The following is a 20,529-nucleotide window of genomic DNA, read 5'->3' as shown; positions in this document are numbered from 1 at the left end:
CCTCCAGCCGCAGGCGCCGGCGATGCCCGAGAACGCGAGGCGGGGCGAGGTGAAGCTGGCGCAGCGCGGCCCGCCTCCCGCGTGGGGGGGAACGCGGCGCTGGCTGGGGCGTAGCCCGTGGAGACGCGGCACCGTCCCGTTCCACCCCCAGGGGCCGTCCCGGGCTCGCAGGGGGAGAAACCCGCGCCCCGGAGCTGGCAGCTGGCCCAGCGTCTGCACAACGCGCCGCACCCGGCCTCACGTCCCGCAAATCCGGCGCAGGAGGAACAACGCTCGGCAGCGCCCCCAGCAACATCCCGTCGGGAGCGCAAAAGCCAGGAGCCGGTACCGGCCAGCCCCCCTTTGGAGCGGCGTGTGCATGCGCTGCCGCAGAGCCCGGGCCTGCCCCATCCCCCACAGTGGGATACGACACAACCCAGCCACAGCGGGGACAGGGGACCGTCCCTGACATCGCCCCGAGGGGCGGCGGTGCCCCCTGCTCAGGCAGCCCCCCATCGGCCTGTGCCGGGAAAGCACACCAAGGAGGCGACCCCACCCCAGCCCGACACCGCCGGGGTGCCGGACGCGGCGGAGTTACATCCCCCCGTTCCGCGGTGCTTCCGACAGCCCACCGGCCGGAATCCAACCCTGCCCCAGACCGGCGCCGCCGGGGTGCTGGGCGAGACGGGGCCTCACCCACCCGCTCCGCATCACCGGGGGAGAGGGAAAACTCCGCCTCGCTGCCACAGCTGGAATCAGAGTTGCCGCTCTCATCCAGATCAGAGAGAGCGGCCACAGAACTCACAGAAGAGGGCGAGTGACTATGCAAAACACGGGCGCACTGCCGCCAAGCCCTTAGCAGCTGGACCAGCCGGGGCTCATAATCGAGCAGCAGAGCCTCGATCAGGGAATCGCCTAAAGCATCCCAAGCCGACTTCGAAAACAGGGCCTCAACCACAGGGAAAAAACCCTCATCTCTGCCATACTCACACAATCGCTGGAACTCAGCATTCGAAACATCAATCCCTCTCTGATCCAACACCGCATACCATATCTCCATCGCCAGGCCCCCTGTAGGAGAGAGCCCAAAAAGAGCCATAGCCACAGGCTAGACAGTACCCTGTAACACACGTGCAAGACACGTAGGGGTTCACCAGATGTTACCGCTGAAGATGAATAGATCACACGGACACAGGTCGAGGTGTGGTGAAGAGAAGAGAGGGTTTATTTTTCCTCCCAGGATTTATAGGCTTCTGACCACGGCCAGGGATTGGATGGTCAGGATAACACTTTCTCACTGCACTGGCCATGAGAGATGCCCATCACAGGACGTATAACAGAAGGAATATACACATATCTATGTTTACAGTTACTGTCCTGGGAAAGTCCTTAGAAAACTATGTTAGCAAGCTCAGAAGCTGTTTTCAGGGTGACAATGACCCCACATACCACTGGCAGATGAAGGGGCTCACTTTCATCCCCTGAGGTAATACTGTCCAGTGGTACCGTTTCATTGGAACTTCTCGGTTAATTGTGGGAATGGAAAAGGCAAGTTGTGGTCCATCCTCTGCGTGCAGGGGAATTTGAAAAAAACAGTCTTTAATATCTAGCACTGCCAATTGCCAATTTTGTGGTAACATAGTCTGGGATGGCATACCCTGTTGAAGAGACCTCATGTCCTCTATTTTTTTGTTTATTTCTCTCAAATCCTGAAGGAGGCGCCACTTATCCTTCCCTGGCTTTTTTTATCACAAACACCGGGGAATTCCAAGGGCTGGTTGTTTCTACTGTGTCCCTTGGCCAATTCTTCTTCTACCAATTTTTCTAGCGCCCTGAGTTTCTGTTTTCTGAGAGGGCACTGGTTCACCCAAATTGGATTATTATCTAACATAGCTTTTGGACCGGACGCTCTACAGTGGCCTCCATCAAAAATCCTGAGGTGTCTCAGGAATTGTTAATTTTACTCCCCACTGGGACATGGTGTCTCTTCCCCACAGGGGGCACTTGTAGTCAATAACAAAAGGTCAGACACTAGCTAACCTACCCTCCAGACCTTCAATCTGGACGATATCTTTAGCAATTTTTGCCAGTTTCATCCTTCCAATACCCTGTATTTTTCCTGCCACAGGTTTCAGTTCCCAATGTGAGGGCCACACCTTTTCAGGTATGATAGTCACATCTGCCCCAGTGTCAATTAACCCTTCTACATGGAGATGTTCTGATTTGTGTGTTAAGTTACATCCCATAATGGGTTTGTCTTCACCCACCACTTCTGCCCAGTAGACTCCTGGTGCTTTGTCATCTACTGGGACTTCTGTTGGAAGAGGGATCACCTGGGCTATTACCTGCTCTTCGGCTGCATAGAAGGGTGGTTGAGGACATCTAGCCAAGAGAGTGAGGTGTGTTGGGTCTCCCTTAATGGTCATGGGAGCTACCTCAATCTCTATTTGTGGGTGCTGTGTCTACAATAACAAAATACCTATTATCCAGTCCAGCCAGGTCTTGTGAATTGTCTTGCAAGTCGACTCCAATGACAGTCCAACGGTCAGATCTGAAACAAAAAGCTTTAGAAGTTACAAGTCTGAATCGCTTTTGCGGTTCCCAGATTTTATTAGGCAAACGTTCTCCACAATTATGTTTCTGCAGCCTCTCACCCCCCTCCCTTTCCTCCCCTTTTCCCATTAAAATAGAGTCTTTTTCCTGTTTCAGGTCTGTCATTTTTATGTCTCTGTGCTTGACAGAAAAGCGCTGAGAATTCAGGTTTTTTTATTTGTTACAGCTTCATTCTGGTGTTTCCCTTGTTGCTGGTTTTGAGGACAGTTCCTTGCAAAATGTCCTGGCTTCTTGCACTGGAAACAGATGATGTGCTGCAGCTGTTCTGGTGACATTTTTGACTTGTTCATCCCAGGTGTTACAGCTGCTACAGTCCTTGGGTTGTATGGTCCTGGTTTCTTGTCATGTGCACTGTACAGATCTGCTTTCTTGGCACATGCTTGGATCATATCTGCTATGGTAGGTGGAGGATAGATGGGCAGATTTAAGATCACTTTACGGCAGGCCTCGTTGGCATTCCTTTGTGCCATTTCTTTAATCAATTCTGCTTGTGCTGCTGGTTCTTGCACTTGCTGTTGTATCTGTAACCTTAGACGATCTACAAAATGTAAGAAACTCTCGGATGGAAATTGGTTAATATTAACATAACTGACTTGGGTTTCTAGTGTAGGTATTTTATTGTAAGCTTTTTCTGCTACTTCACAGATTTCATCTAAAATAGGTTTTGTTACCACTTGAGCCTGATCTTCAGGCTTAGCCCACCTTCCCTCCCCACATAGGTGTTCAAAAGTAATCTCATTATTTTCTGCATCTTTTGCATCCTGTATTCTTTGCTTGAGTTCATCTAGGAGGTCTTTTAATGACCTTTTTTGCACAAACTTTCCCAAAAATCAAATTCAGTGGGTGTTAGGAGGCACCTGAAGAAATCTTTGATGTCAGCAGGAACTAACTCCTGAGATTTTGGAGTAGCTTTAATCATTCTTTTTAATATTTCACTATTTTTGCCAAATTCATGTTGTATTTTACATATCTCTCTGATATCATGGTAAGCGAAAGGCTGATATTGTGTATTAGGTCTTTTTTCACCAGTATATATCTCAGGTGCAGCTGTAGGTATATCCTTATTTTCCCCAGAGCCTGTATCTCCAGGGTCTCCCTGCCCAGCCCCACCCTCACCAGGCAATGGGGGCTCTGTCTCACTCCTGGGCTGGTGAAGGGACTTATCTACAGCCCCAGCAGGCCCAGGGGGTCCAGCCTCACCCCCAGATGGGTGGAGGGTCTCACCCGCACTCCCACAGGGGCTGGGCAGGGACACATCTCTCCTTCCCGGGGGGCAGGGCCAGGACACCCCTTCACCCACCCCCCCACAGGAGCAGGGAGCAGGGCCACCCCTCTCACTCGCCCCCTCCCCATGGGGACAGGAGGCAGGGGCGTGGAGAGCAAGATTGCAACATTTGGGGGTGTGTTTGTAAGGTGATGCCATGCTTGAGCAGGGTATTGCAGGAGGGAGGGAGATGTGAGAGAGAGGGGAGGAGTTATGGGAGGAGTAAGGGAAATGGGCGGAGTGAGGTGGATAGAGGGAGTCATGGGAAGGAGGAGGGAGATACGAGGGAGGGTCTTCCACGTGTGTAGCTGGCACATGGCGAACTCCATCTTGGATTTTAGGCACATGGAGGCCCGGGGATTTCATGGTTGGAATATTAGGATATAGGTAAGAATCTCTGGTAGTTTGCGCAACACTATCAGAGTTGGGGGGCTGAATGAGACACATGGCTCCAGAAATGGCACTATTACAGAGCATTTCTTGAGTTTCTGGATTTGTTTCATGTATCTTTTTCAGCACAGGAGCAGAAGGTAAAAAGGTATGGGATACTGAGGAAGGCAGCAATGGCTGGTTTTTTATGTCTTTTTCTCTGTTGATCAATTCTTTTCGAATTATAAGAAAAATTGGGAGATATTTTGAAGTATTTTTTCTCCTTCCTCTATTTTTAGAGTGAGAATATTGCCAATTTGATTCCATGTAGAGATAGAATTTAGTTCTGACCAATCTAGCTGTGGATTGTTATGAGATAACCACTCTGTGAAATATTTTAACTTTTTTCTAGAGATTTTAACATTTATAGTACTTAAAAATTCTTGCAATTTGGATTCTAATTTTGGTTGGGGTGTAGATATGTTAGATCCCATGCCTGTTAATAAAATTGTGTTTCTAAAACTCATTTTTATCTTGTTTTACTGCAAAGAAACAAAGCAGTGTAAAGGCAGGCTTTTTTACTACCCCCCCACAGACACTGGGTTGAGATACGCTCTCGCGGCTGTCGCTGCCGTGCCGCGTGGCTGTCCCACGAAACGTGGCACGGCCGGCACCGCGCTGGAGCCGCGGCTCGGTCTCCTCCGCGCACTCCGTGCCCACCACCCGGCCGTGCGCGCGCTCAGCTGATCCCAGCTCAGCTCCTGCATCACTTCACCTGCCGGGCTGGTCGGCCTGACTCACCAGTCTTAAGTTGCTAAGCAGTAGAAAACCTCCTGTGTGGATTGGGTTCCCCTGGGCATGAGGAAGGTACCAATTCAGCCCTTGTAAACTATAATCTTAGCTTTTCAAGGTAGCTGACGTGCCCAGGCTTGCAAAACACTTTTGTTTCCAGACGGTTTAGGGGGTTGTGCCTTCCTTGGATGCCAACTGCTATTATAACTTTGTCTCCAGCCCCTCTGTTACCACTGTCCACCCCACAGCGGGCAGGGAGGCTGCGGAGGTAGTTTTAGCTTGCCAGACGAGGCCCTAAAAACGAGGCTCTTTCCCTTTGCTGAGATGGCAGTTGCAGCTTTATTTCTTGGGATCCTTCAGGGTGAGATGGCAGGAGGGAAAGAGGAAGAGGTATCGAGAGGCACCTCTTTTTCAGCACAGGGGAAGGGGGTGTGGGAGATTTACACAACCAATAAGGGGACCTGGGGAGAACAAGATAAGGGAAAGAACTTACAAGTCTACATTTTCGGGGGTACATTCTTTGGGTCATACCATTTTTCCTAACTGCATAACAACAATAATTAACTGTAGCAAGAACTTCACTCTCTTGATCTCCCCACTCCATACTCTTGTGTTCTCTCTTAATACTCTTGTGTTCTCTCTTACTCTTAAGGCTCTTGTTTTCCTAGCTGTCTTTAAGCTCTCTTATTCCCTCCTCTCTCTCTTTAACCTCTCCTCTCTTGCTCTCCCTGCTCCACTCTCTCTCCCTCCCTGACCATGTGTACTCCGAGGCTGGTGGAAGATACAGGTGTCTTCCTCCCTTTACCCATATGATAAATTGCTTATACCTGAACAGCTTGACCCTGGAGAAGTCTCTCACCGTGAGAGAGTCTTTTGTACATCTATAACTGAAGACCCTGTGGTGTGTCATTCAGGCCCGGGTGCATCCGTACTACATTCTGCATGTAAGGAGTCATACCAATTTGCCAGGGTTCATTGCAGAAGGTAACGCGAGGGCTGACAAATTGTCTAACCCTGCGTGGGTTGCACCTCAGCCTGACACGCTCGAGCAGGCCAAGGCATCGCATGGGTTCTTCCATCAGAACACACATACTTTGCAGAATCAGTCCCAGTTGACATCAGCTGAGGCCCATGACATTGTCGAGTCTTGTGACAATTGTCATGTGCTTTCTGTGCCTTTGCCAGCAGGGGTAAACCCCAGAAGCCTTCGGGCCTTGGAGCTTTGGCAGACGGATGTCACCCAAGTTGTCAAGTTCGGTCGGCTCCGGTATGTGCCCATCAGTGTGGACACTTTCTCCTCTGCCATGTGGGCTTTCGTTCACAAAGGAGAAAAGACCCGTGATGTTATTGCCCACTGGAGGCAGGCCTTTGCCATCTTAGGCATATCTTCTGCTTTGAAGATTGATAATGGTCCTGCTTACATTTCTCAGAAGGTGTGGCAGTTTCTGCAGTTGTGGGGTGTGTCACACAAGTTTGGTATCCCTCATTCTCTGACAGGTCAGGCTATTGTGGAACGTGCTCATGGTACACTAAAGCCAGTTCTACAGAAGCAGAAATGGGGAATGCAGGGTGAAACCCCACAGAGTCGGTTGGAAAAAGCTTTATATACCCTCAATCACCTCACGGTGCCGCAGAACTCCAGTAACCCGATCATGTTGAACCATCACGTTTCTTTGTGGGCTTTGGATGAGCTGCATTAGCCTCAAGTGAAGGTTCGAGTGAGGAATTCAGTCACCAAGCAGTGACAAGGTCCTTTTGACCTTATTGCTTTGGGGCAAGAGTATGCATGTGTATCCACAGATACTGGAATACGCTGGGTACCTTCAAAATGCGTTTGCCCTGACCTGCAATCGCAAAGGCAACATCGGGCTGATGAGTGGTCTGGAGACCGTGACCAGATTGAAAGCCATCCGATGCATAGGCCATTGGATGATGACTCAGATGCGGATGACGTGAGTGATAACCCCGATGGCCTGTTCACTAGCAGATGTTGATGCCGGACACCTTTTCATTTTTTTTAATGAGAGGGGTGAGATATCACCCTGAATTTAAAAGCCTTCTGATATTGTTTGGAATATTGTTTGTCTTTCTTTGTTAATTTTCTTTGAGTGTTTAAGATATTGTTCATTTTCTCTGTTCATTTTTTTTTTTTTTTTTAAAAAGGACATACAGGGTGAGATGTTGCCCGGAGAATCAGGCCTTTGATATTGTTTTTCTATGAGTTTTAGCCACTTTCCCAGGAAAGTAACTATAAACTTAGGTGTTTGTCACCTTGAAAACTCAGCTTCTGAGCTTGCTGGCATAGTTTTCTAAGACTTTCCCAGGACAGTAACTGTAAACATAGAGATATGTATGCATTCCTTCTGTTACACGTCTTGTGATGGACATCTCTCAGGGCCAGTGCAGTGGGAAAGTGTTATCCTGACCATCCAATCCCTGGCCGTGGTCAGAAACCTACAAATCCTGGGAGAAGAAATAAACCCTCTCTTCTCCTTTCACCACACCTTGAGCTGTGTCTGTGTGATCTATTCATCGCCAGCAGCAACATCTGGTGACCCCTGACGTGTGTTCAGGATCACAGCTCCTTTTAGACTTCAATTTCTTTTATTTCTCCATGTATTTAAGTGTCTACAGAAATGCTGCCAAGGTCTTCTAAGTAGTCAACATTTTGTGCTTTAATGTTGATACTGGTGAAGCATGACAGTTACATTACTCACTTCAAAGCTGTCTTGGGGTGACGTTATGATACTGGTATCCCCAATCGTCTGGTTTATGTTATATATTAAGTTCTGCACCTTTAAGACTGGCTCTGAGAGTGAAGGGGGGAGAAGAAGAAGCATGCAGTTTGTGTTGAAAAAAACCATCACTCCCCCACATCCTGCTCCTGGACTGTGGTGTCTGCAGAATGGACAGACAGCGGGAGAGAGCTTCTCTTTGGCTTTTAGTTAGTTTTAGGTAGTTGAGGCAGAGGAGTTCCCTGGACCTTTTTTTTTCTTTTTTTTCCTGGATATGTGCAAACCTGCTTTAGACTGAAAAACAGCCAGACAAACCCCGGGAGCTCACGCCTGTGGCCCGCCGGGGCCTGGGCCTCAGCACTTTTCCAGTGTTGGAGGGACTGATAAGAACCTGAGCAGGCCGAGCTACACCACATGAAAAGGACTTTTCTTCCTAGATTTGCCATCCCGTCGAACAGTGAGAGGTTTTATTATTTAATATTATTCAATTTCTGTTAAATAAACAGCTTTTTCCACTTCTCTCCAAATAAATTATTTTTCCCGGACCAGTTGCGGGGAGGGGTCATTTAAAATTTTTTCCTGGGGAAACTCCCATTTGGAGTTTTCCTCCCAAATTTGCCCTAAACTAAGACACACATTGAAATACTGTGCTAGCTTACAAAAACTGCTAAAAGCAGTTTCAGTTCCAGCGAGTAGGATTTCTGTGGTCTTCATTTAGTCATGTAAAATGTAGATGCTTTGATGTTTGCTAGGTGTCTTGACTCCTTTTATAGGTAACAGAGAAAATCTTCTGGTTAATTGTATTATTCACCTCGGACAACTGTCCCAGAAACTCTGTGTGGTACTCTGGACAGTCTCTCTCTATACCCACTACAAGAACGCCTCAAGTAGTTTAGATTAATCTCCAGCTTCTACTTTGTCAAAATTAAGGTGGCATTAAAAATTTGTGGATACAGAAAATATTTCTATTCTTTTTGCAAAATACAATGGGCAATCAGATCAGACAGAAGCAAACACAATTTTTATTGCTTTTATATGCTAGAATATTTTTGGCAGCACCTGAACTTTTAAGATTCTTTAAATTTATGTTTCATTGCTAACTTATTGAATTTTCTCAGTGAGAGAAATGAGAAACTTGTTTCTTGACTATTGAGAGACCGCCAGCTCTTCACCAGTCTTCACAGAAGTAATTGTGAATGCCGTTTATTTCTATCTTTAGCACACCTTTTATAGGGTTCTACAGGGTCTGCAGGCAGAGCAAGCTACTATTGGCTAACACACACAGTTTACATTTTTTCTCTTACACACAGGGATATTGTTTTGCTTTACTCTCTCTTCTGCATGAAGGTTTCAAGGACTTTAGCCCTTAATATCACGACTTATTTCAAAGGTTGGTTTGTGCATACAGGCCTTTACTAATATATAAAATATAGCAACAATTCCCCCTTTCTCTTTTTGCACAAACCAGGCTTTGGATAAGATAACATAAAACTTAGACTGTCATCTCATTAACACTATAAGTAAAGTCTGTCCCCCTTCTAGCACAAGAGACTTCAACCATCCAGTGATGCCTCAGCTGGTGAACCAACTTCCAATGGGGTCACTATCTTTTTCAAGGCATGTAACCCATCCTGTAGCTGCTGTAGTTGCTCATGGATGGAAGCTGAATGATCAGTAAGATCCAAGCAGCACATGCCTTCAAACTCCCCACAACCATGTCCTTGTGCTAAGAGCAAAAGGTCAATTGCAACTTGATTTCATCATACTGCATGACATACACTACTCACATCAGCTGGAAGCTCACTTAACATTGTGGATGTTAAGTTCAATTCTTCCTTAGTCTAACAAGTGAGCCTTTTTAGAGTTGCTAGGCCTTAATTCATTCAGGCTTTGCTTTGACTGTTTGATGTTCTTCATTTTGCTAGCTATATTCAAAAACTGATGTAAGCTTGGGTGGAACAAAGTGAGTTTCCCAAGATAACAGGGTCTTCTATGTGGATTACCAGGAATCTAATTCCATGCTCTATCTCCACAGATTAGGAATATGGAACTAGGTGATCGTTTTGGTAATTGTCCTGTGAGACTGCACCACGAATAAAGGCTTTACTTACAGTGGTAGTAACGAGATCAGCTATAGGGTTGACTGCAGCCCAGTGCCGCATTACTTTGTTAGAATGACGTTTTGTCGGGGGTTCAAACATTATCTATCCACCTGAGGTATTGGTGGAACTTAACAAATCTAATTCTTCTGAGGGTTCTATGGTAACATTAAGAACTTTGGTAATTTTTGCTTGCCAACAGACTTCAAGCTGTCTTAATGTGAAGCCAACAGTGCGATTGCACTCTAGCAACATTGCCAATTGATTCAGTCGAGTCTCATTATTAATTAAACCTTTAAATGCTGGAGGATCCCATTCAGAGATAAAAAAAAAATAAAAAATGAGATGTACTTCTGTTATAAACACCAACATCAACACAAAACCATATACACAATTACTAAGAACCTATACCAGTTAAAAATCAATTAAATCATAAACATTATTAAAAAGATATGTAATATAAAACTACTATTAATTACTAAAACACTGCACTAGCATCCCATAGTTAGCAAACAAACAGAAACAAAAAAAAAAAACAGTGAAGGATTGAAAAATCACCTCTGGAAATGATTCTCCAAGCCCACTTTAAAATTGATCCAGCTGTCATATTAATAGGGTCAAATTGCCAAGTCAAAAGGTGACTCAAATACTGATTTGGGACAGAAAACATCTGGATCTGTTGGCAAACATTCCGTCCAGGTAAAGTCAAGGCTTGGCCAGGGCCTTAGGCTTTAAACTGGAAAGATGCCTCTTAACTCATTTCTAAAACAAGGTTCTCAATAGTAGCAGCTATGAGATGCTTACAGCACAGCAAACTGTTCAAATGAATTTGTACAAAGCAAATGATCAGAAGCCTTAGGTACCAGACCAATTAAACCATGTAGCAGTTGGTTTAATCTGAATCTTCTCCCATGGCAGCTGATCTTCAACAATGATACATCTTCTTAAAATTCTGGAAACACTAAAAAATGATAAAGCTATGAAAAACAAAAATTGCAGAGATTGCAACAACCAATAGAACTCCCGATGAAGTCAAGGGTGTCACAGACTGCATTCCACAAGCAGGTGTTCACCAGTGTTCCATCACAGCTGTCTCAGCTGTGGCCGTCCTTTTCTCTCTAGGAAAACAACTATACTTTGCAGTCCAAACAAGTGTCTCCAAGAAAACATAAAACAATTTAAATTAAACAATATTTAAACCTAACAATAATTATTTATGACAAAAGGAAATAACAAACTTAACCTTAAAAGAATATCTAAGTTATAAAACTTAACTTAAAAGCATTCAAGCCTAAACATTATAAAACTTGACTATCCTTAATTCTATTAACACTTAATCTATATTAAATGAAAACATAACTTAATCTTATTCTGTTACTACAAAAAAGCAACTAAAAGTTTGATATATACCTTTCAAACACAATATAACAATAACATGGATTCACTATAGAAATTATAAAAATGTAACAAATCCATCACAATTCTATGTCATCTAGCTTTGAGAATAACCCATAATAACTGCAAATGTTACTAAAAATACTTATTCATAACAGGAATTTACCTAGTATATGCTTAAATTGGTTAGGATTTTAAAGTGCAGCCTCTCTAGAGAAAAAACAGCAACACAGGATTTGGCAGATTGCCATTTAGCTTCTGTAGTACTTTTCAAGAGCATCAAGTCCAATTTTTAAACTAAAACCCAAAATCCAAATTGGTATATATGCAGTTATATGTGTTTTATATAACAAAAGGACTCACATAGAAATTACCTTATTAAAATTATAGAAAAACAAGCAAATAGATAATATATGCTCTAACTTAACTTTGTCTTGTACAGTAAAGTTCTCTTAACTAATTATTTTTTAAACCACAAATCTCTTCTGTAGATAACATTAATTGGAAGGTTTTCCTAGAAGCTGTAAATCACACCATGTTTTAACCTTAGGTTCTAAGACCAATTATTGCAAGGCAACTTCTGTTAAACACTTTTTTCCCTTTTTTTAAATTTTTTTATTTTTTTTTAAACTTTTGAAGAACCACAATAATTTCTCCAGTAAAACTCTAAAAACTGCAATTGCATGAACTCATAATTACTTAAAACACAAACTTAACTCTACAATGGTATATAAAAACATTTTGAAAACCCAATAAATCATGACTTTTTAACAAACTGGGTACTATCCCCCTGCTTTTTCTTCGAGAGGGAGCGGGGGGGTGAGCTGCCCACTCTGCTGCCGCTGCAGCTCTGCTGTTATCTTTCTTCACATTCTCTACATACTCTCGCAGAGAGGAAAAACAAAAAGAAAAAGAAAACCTCACCAAGTTAACTTTAACAAATGCAGTTTTTTCTCTCAATCTCTCTTGTTGTTCGCCGGCAGAGAAAAAGCGGCATGATTTTACAAAAGCAGGCGATGTTACATGAAAAGTCTCTCACGGCCAGGTGCTAACAACGGCGATCATTGCAGCTTATCAGTGTGGCCTTGGAACTTTTCTTGCGCTGCTTCTACCCCCAGGCTGCCTTTGTTCTCTGCGCCCACCTCGCTCCCTCATGTCCCCCTGGTTCGGGTGGAAACCAGTCTAAATTTGGCTTCTTTTCTTCCAGGGTAGTAAAGATGGAACTTAAATAAGGTTGTAGTGCTAAAAGTGACTCCAAAAATGAAGCAAATATTTCTGGATGTATCACATCCTGCCATAACTGAACAGATTCTGTTCGTTGTTTCAGCGTTCGCTGTGGAACTTTTTTTTTCTCATTATTTTCTTCTCTTTGACTCTCCCTCCCTCTCTCCATGGGCAGCATAGATAGGAGAGCTTGCCCAGCAGTGGGAGATAAAGGCATCTGCCGCTGTGACGCAGGTAGAATTACGGAGCTTATAGCCTCAGCATATTAATTACAATTTGCCAAGTTTGACTGAGAGACACAGTGTCCTTGCTCTTTTCCGTAATTGCCGTTTCCCATATCAGAGCCAATATATCAGTCCGTTCTTGCACCGCAAAAAGCAGTGTGAGCGCTGCAAATGGCCATGACAATTAGCCCATATAATGAGCATATCCAGGTCCTTTTCCTGGGCTGCTCCACCTCGTTTAACGAGGATGCAGAGAAGCAGTTTATCTGCCGCCGCAAATTCCACATCCATGCTAGCGGCCCGCGGCAGGAGGGAAGGTTGCGAGCCTTCTACCACGCCCCTGCCTTCGGACTCCCCCAGCGACTTGCCCCCGTTGATTCGTGAGCCGCCTATCTGGTACCGATCCAAGGCAGCATCTATCTGCACTCAGATCCGCTCCACCAACCTCGGTCCAAGGCTCCGTCCCACCGTGTGTGGATCCACTGAAGCCCCCCTGCCCGCAGGGTGTCCCTGTTCGAGTGCCAAATATTGAGAGACCACCAGCTCTTCACCAGTCTTCACAGAAGTAATTGTGAATGCCGTTTATTTCTATCTTTAGCACACCTTTTATAGGGTTCTACAGGGTCTGCAGGCAGAGCAAGCTACTATTGGCTAACACACACAGTTTACATTTTTTCTCTTACACACAAGGATATTGTTTTGCTTTACTCTCTCTTCTGCATGAAGGCCTCAAGGACTTTAGCCCTTAATATCACGACTTATTTCAAAGGCTGGTTTATGCATACAGGCCTTTACTAATATATAAAATATAGCAACACTTGACTACCAACTTCACCAGAACATAAGAAATTTTTTGGCAATCCTACATTAGAATGAATTGGGCAGATTTCCAGATTTTTCATGACAGTAATGTCTGTAAAAGAAAGCTCAGAGTAACTAACAGAACCTTAGTCCTGGAGTTTGGAAAGCTTGTGTTCATGTCTATGTGCTAATTCAAGTAGACTTTTACTCAGTATTGGTGCTGAAGCTTTAATTCATCAGAACCCTTTTACACACACATATGCAAAAAGTACCAAAACCAACCAACCAAATAAATAAATGCAAGACACACCCAAACCCCCCAAATCCAGCAGTGAAAAAATAACCACTAACTCCATTTTGTGTCTTCATCTGGTTTTCAGGGTAACTTTTGAAGATATGTGTAAGAGACGCTTCGGGGTGTGGACAGTCCGAGACACGGCAGAGACCTCTATAACTGAGTTAGATGTTCGTAGTTTATTTCAGGGGGTGGGAGGGAGAGAGAGAGAGAGCCTGCTATGAGCCAGCAGATGAAGCTCAAAACAGGCGCAGAGAGAACAATACAAAAGGGGGTAAAATATGAATACATTAGTTCAAGACTTAAGATTGCTAAGAAAGAGAGTAACAGAACAGAAGTGAGAGAGGCGGGAAAAAAAGAGGATAAAGAAGAGCAGGAAAGAGCAGGAAAAAAAGAGATAAGAGAGACAAGAGAACTAAGAGAGCGTAGCAAGTGAGACCAAGAGAGACCAAGAGACAAGAGAGACCAAGAAGCAAGAGAAACAAGAGAGCGAGCTCTCCTTTACAATTACTTATATAACCTATACATTTGAATATTCTATTCCTTTACTAACCAATCTTTATAAGTATACTAATACAGTAACATTTGTGTGTGACCTATAGAAATTGATGCTTTTGCATATTTTTAGTTATCTCAGGGTCCTTCAGACCTTTCTTTATAAGGCTGGGGAGAGGGGTCTTAGCTTAGTTTTATTGGGGGAAAGAATGTGTTCTGGCATACCAGACCGGTTTCTTTGAATTATTCAAACCGTGCTTTCATTTGTATTTCTTCCTTAGCCTTTCTGGCTAAAGAGTCATATTTATAATTCCTTTCTAATTCTACCTTCCCAACAGATATGGAACCTTGTTTTTCTTGTTCTTCAGAGGAGAATTGAGAACCCGATTCCTTGATTTGTTTACCCACAAATTTTGCCACAAAACAAAAGATGGAGCGTGAGAGTGGAGGCACAGAGGCAGATTTCATTTTTTGAGGCTGAACATATTTTTATTTAAGAACTATAGCCTTGGGTCTAGCTGCCTACCATTTGGATGCAGAATTAATGTAAATGTTAACCAAATCTTTATTCACACACCTACAGTCAATTGCTGATTATAAGATATTCCTTGTATTTCTTTGTTGAAAAACTGCTTGGCCTATCCAAGAACCATTGCTCCTAGAGATGTACTGATCAGAATGCCTTGATGCTTCATTTCTGTGTCCTCACTGTAAGGCCTGAAACTCAGGGTGGCAGATGTCTGCTGCTAAATGATTGGGTTTTTTGTTTTTTTCCCCTCCTTGTGCTTTATCACTCAGTATTTTTAGTTGCTAATTGTTGCCGAGACAGCTTTTTCAATTATAAAAGTGACAAACTGCAAAATGAATTCCAACAGTTGGACAACATCAACATCAATCTCCAGTACTTGCTCAAGGATTTGGCAGGATGGGCTATTTTTCCCTGAAGTTTAATTTTTTGACCTATTTGTCTCCAAAAGAAATAAACAAAACAAAAGACCAACTAAGAACATTCCCATCAAACGACATTTAGGAAAAAGCGTGTGTCCAAATCTACTCTTGTGTCCTAAGCACACTGATATCAATGGATTTGAATGTCAGTTGGGGTGTGGTGGCAGGACAGTTAAGTGACTTTGTTATGGATACAGAGTTTTTATTGAAGGCTTCCAGTGCTCTTATAATCTGGTATGTGGTTAGGTGTTGGGGAAGGTGAAACAGGGAAACCTTATGAATGTGATGGTTTAACAAAAGATTCTGAAAATATGAAGGCTAGAATCAAAGTAGAAATGAAAGCCTGCTTTGAGTCCTAGGATACTGAGTACTGGTTAACCAAAGAACAATAGCTTAGCCAGCTAGAGGAGAATCCCTGTTGATAAAACAATGTCCTTCTGATAAAACAAAGTCCAAAGGTCAAGAAGCAAGGAAAGAACTTGTAAAGTTTTGTAGAATCTAAAATGCAACACTGTATGTTAATATAGGGAAGCGCATAGGCTGGATGTAAATTCTTTAGTGGGTGTGTCTCATGGTGATTGGTTACTAAGAATTAGAATATTCACGATAGAAAAAGATATAATCGATTGTAACAAGAACTTCGCTCTCTTCGCTCTTAACTCTTCGCTCTTTTCTCTTAACTCTTACCCCTTACCCCTTAGCCTTTCCCTCTTACCCCTTTACCCCTCTCCCCCACTCCTAACTCTCAGCCCCCTCTCCCTGCTCCTACCCCTCTCGTCTTCCCTGCTCTCTCCCTCTACTTTTTCCCCTCTTTCCCTCTGCTCTCTTACTCCCTCCCTCCCCCATCCAACCTCTCCTCCCCTGCTCTACCTGTTCTCTCTCCCCTCCCCCAGACCACGTGGATGCCGAGGCTGGTGGCGGACACGGGTCTCCCCTCCTTTTACCCTTATAATAAATTGCTTATACTTGAACAGCTTGACCCTGGAGAAGTCTCACACCGCGAGCGAGAATTTTTACACTCCAATAGTTAGGGAGTCAAACTTGTCCACTTATCATGCATGTTTATCACTTTCTACAAAATCCTGTGTGCTTTATGCACAGTTATTTAATCTCTAGGAATCTGACAGACCATCTGTTGTGGTCTTTCTTTAACAAGACAGTATTTGCCTTAATTTAAGGTATCAGAACTAGTAAAGCCTTAAGGACAGATCTGAGAAATGAAATCTGAGATGCAAATAAATCACCTCATTTCTAGGTATTGCTTTGAATGCTAATGAAAAGTTCTCTGAGAATTTAGGTTATTTATGTTTCTGCTTTATATGGTCTTTTATTTTGGTTTCATCTCAAGAATATGCATGAACTTATGGAGTCTCAGGCAAATTAAATCAGTGGCAAATCAGAATTATAATACTTGAATATTATGTATTATTTATACTGTAGTAGATTTGAGAATATCCAGTCATTTACCTAAGAAAAGTTAAAGATATGCCTTTACTGGAGGAGTCACCTGGTAGTTTAATAGTCAATCTGTTTCACTCTAAGTCAACTGATCAGAAGCTGAAATTAGACAAATTTCACTTAGCAAGAAAAAAGTGTCAAATTTATAACCATGAAGGCAGGAACATCTTATATGAGGCTACAGTGGCTTCTTCATCCCTAAAAATACTTTGATTTAGATGGAAATGTTATAACTCAAATAGAAGTTGTGGTGCTGTTATTACAAAGGAAGTCAAACTAGGTTATTGTTATGCTCCTCTCTAAGCCTAGGCTCTATATCCTTTACTTTTTACTGATAATGAATGTGATACTATCCAGCTGCAGCACTGGAAAGAGCTGTGGGAATATACTCCCAGAGGAGGCACAGGCTGAGAACCAGGCAGCACAGAAGTATTATTACTTAGGAAGGTGGCACAATTAACACAGTCAAAATCCTACGCTAATTATTCCAAAAGTATATATGAGTTTTGGGCATATATGAGTCTGGGTTGCCAAAGACTTGGCTTTAACTAAACAGTCAGGAAAGGGATCAGACTGCAGCTGTCTTATTGCACATCAGTGCTGCTCAGGCACTGGTGTTCTTGCCTTCTGTGAAGTGTTTCTCTTTTGAAATACTGCTGGAACAAATACATGAAATTATTGGGTAAGAGTTAGCTGGTCAGACAATTCCTATATATTATATCCTATATACCTCTGATGAATATGCTTGGTCATCTTAATCTCCTTCTAGGCTTCATTGACTAAACTCAGAAAGTGTCTGTTGACTGGGAGTGTTGACATCCAACTCACATGTGGGCACTTAGCTATGCACCCCTAAATGTCTGCATCTTTGCCTTGCACCCAAGGAAGTTGTCCAACTTTCCTACATGGAGAGAGAAATGTTCTTCCCTTAGAGGATGTTTCAAAGCTGCCTGCAAGACATTCAGATCTTCATATGTCCCTCTCATGTAAAAGACGTAAAAGATGGCCAGATGTCTAATGTAGATTAGACACCTAATTTTTGGAAGTGTAAAGATAGGTGAGTATGCCAAAATAAATCACTGCAACTCTGACCTACACAGTCTGTCTCCATTTATATATGATTCAGCAGCATCTGGAAGAATGCATTTGATTAATAGTTTTGCATTGCCAGAAAGATGTTGAGGAGTAGAATTACTTCATTTTAGTTTTTCTCCTCTGATCAGAAGGCTGAAGGCAGATCTTTATAGAGAATTAAAAGAATCATATCTATATGCATTAAGTGGAAGAGGCAATTTAGAGTTGTGAAAAGCCACACTTCAAGAGATGGTCAACAGAGAAAAAAAACAGCAATTGTTTGGTGTGATACCCAGGGTAAAGATAGCAGCAAGAGGATTTAATTAAGACAAAGAATATGTAAAACTGGGGCACATATTACAGGAAATTTTTTTGAGAAAATGGCTACGGGGGTATGGAATAATTTGAAATCCCTAAAAAGATTTTAAACCAGGCACAAGAGAACATAAGCAAATATTTTGGCAATAACTCTCACAAGAGCAAGACAATTGCCTGGAGGGTCTAACATTTTTCACAGTCTAAATTCTGTAATTTTGATTTCTCCTTTCTGATTCATGATGGCTTTCACAGGGTAGATCCCTATAATAATGATTAGGATGTTCATTTATCTTTTGTGGGTCAGTTATTACTTTTCTGCAGTAAATGGCCGCACCCTGTGACAAACACAAAAAATCAACTCTACCCCTCAAACACATCCACCATGGCTGTCACTGTGCAGTCACAGTAACAGCCTGTTTAGACTCAGCATTACCTCCAGACCAGACCTAGCCCTAGTTGAGGCTCAGGGCATAATGGTACACTGAATTTATACAGATGGTAACAGTAAAAGATTTTAAAATCATAGAAAATTCGGGGAATTAGAAAGAAAGGTAGGCTTGGCAAGCCCTGGGAAAAGTCTTAAAAGTAGACCCTGGGAAATGTTAGGCCTTTGTGCTTGATAAGATCATGTGAAGCTGCACCTGTGTAGTCAGTATATGATAAATTATATAATTGTTAGATGTGATTAGATATTGAGGGACCCTCGAGCTGTTCACCAGTCTTCACAGAAGTAATTGTGAATGCTGTTTATTTCTATCTTTAGCACACCTTTTATAGGGTTCTACAGGGTCTGCAGGCAGAGCAAGCTACTATTGGCTAACACACACAGTTTACATTTTTTCTCTTACACACAAGGATATTGTTTTACTTTACTCTCTCTTCTGCATGAAGGTTTCAAGGACTTTAGCCCTTAATATCACGACTTATGTCAAAGGCTGGTTTGTGCATACAGGCCTTTACTAATATAAATAATATAGCAACAATTCCCCCTTTCTCTTTTTGCACAAACCAGGCTTTGGATAAGATAACATACAATTTAAACTGTCATCCCAATTAACACTATAAGTAAAGTCCGTCCCCCTTCTAGAACAAGAGAATTCAACCATCTAGTGATGCCTCAGCTGGCGAACCAATTTCCAGTGGGGTCACTATCTTCTTTCAGGGCATGTAACCCATCCTGTAACTGCTGTAGTTGCTTATGGAGGGAAGCCGAATGATCAGCAAGATCCAAGCAGCACATGCCTTCAAACTCCCCACAACCATGTCCTTGTGCTAAGAGCAAAAAGTCTATACTAACATAGCAATTACTACACAGACTAAACTCTTTATCTTAAACTATTATCTAACTACTTTTAACACAGGTGCTCTGGTATATATGCAGTCCAAGCGTGAAAGCAATTTGCTGAAAGGGTAAACACACAACTACAATTTGCTTTATATACAGTTAAATGGAGTCTCTACACTTTTCTTAGATCTTCTACAGAATTTCTCCAGCACAATTCAGTCCTGGAACGTTCACTGCTCCCGTGATGTCAGCTGGCAGTTGATCGGTGACTGAGGGCTTTGATGTTCAATTTGTTCTTCCGATCCTTCTAAATCTTAAAACAAAGGATACCTGAAAAATTGGTAGAGACACAACATCATAATAACAACATAAAAGTTCTGTTGGCAACTGTCTGTGTAGTGTTCAGACACAACTGTGTCCTGACAGGTCCACTTCTGATCCATGTCTGGAGTACCACGGCTGCGTGATGACATCTCTGTTCACTGGATCTCGTGTGTTCAGAGGCACACAGGCTGGTCAGATGGACAGGTGACCTTTTTGAACCTGCCAACAAAACACAGACACTTCTCCCTTTGAAGTTAATAAATTACACTAATTAAATGCTTTTAGGGCATCCATTTCCCCGGTTTTCTTAAAAAAAAATTAAATGAGATGTACTTCTGTTATAAACATCAACATCAACACAAAACCATATACACAATAAATAAGAACTTATACTAGTTAAAAATCAATTAAATCTTAAACATTATTAATAACATATATAATATAAAACTGCTATTAATTACTAAAACACTGCACCAGCATCCCATAGTTAGCAAACAAACAGAAACAAAAAAAAATCAGTGAAGGATTGGATCATCACCTCCGGAAAATGATTCTCGAAGCCCACTTCAAAATTGATCCAGCTGTCATATTAATAGGGTCAAATTGCCGAGTCAAAAAGTGACTCAAATATTCTTTTGGTACAGAAAATATCTGGATCTGTTGGCAAACATTCTGTCCAGGTAAAGTCAAGGCTTGGCCAGGGCCTGGCTTTAAACTGGAAAGATGTCTCTTAACTCATTTCTAAAACAAGGTTCTCAATAGTAGCAGCTATGAGATGCTTACAGCACAGAAAACTGTTAAAATGCATTTGTACAAAGCAAATGATCAGGAGCCTTA

Source organism: Poecile atricapillus, chromosome W (genome assembly GCF_030490865.1).
Source record: "Poecile atricapillus isolate bPoeAtr1 chromosome W, bPoeAtr1.hap1, whole genome shotgun sequence".
In the NCBI taxonomy this organism is placed as follows: domain Eukaryota; kingdom Metazoa; phylum Chordata; class Aves; order Passeriformes; family Paridae; genus Poecile; species Poecile atricapillus.
The sequence above is the reverse complement of the archived record's forward strand: the minus strand, read 5'-3'. Positions refer to the sequence as shown.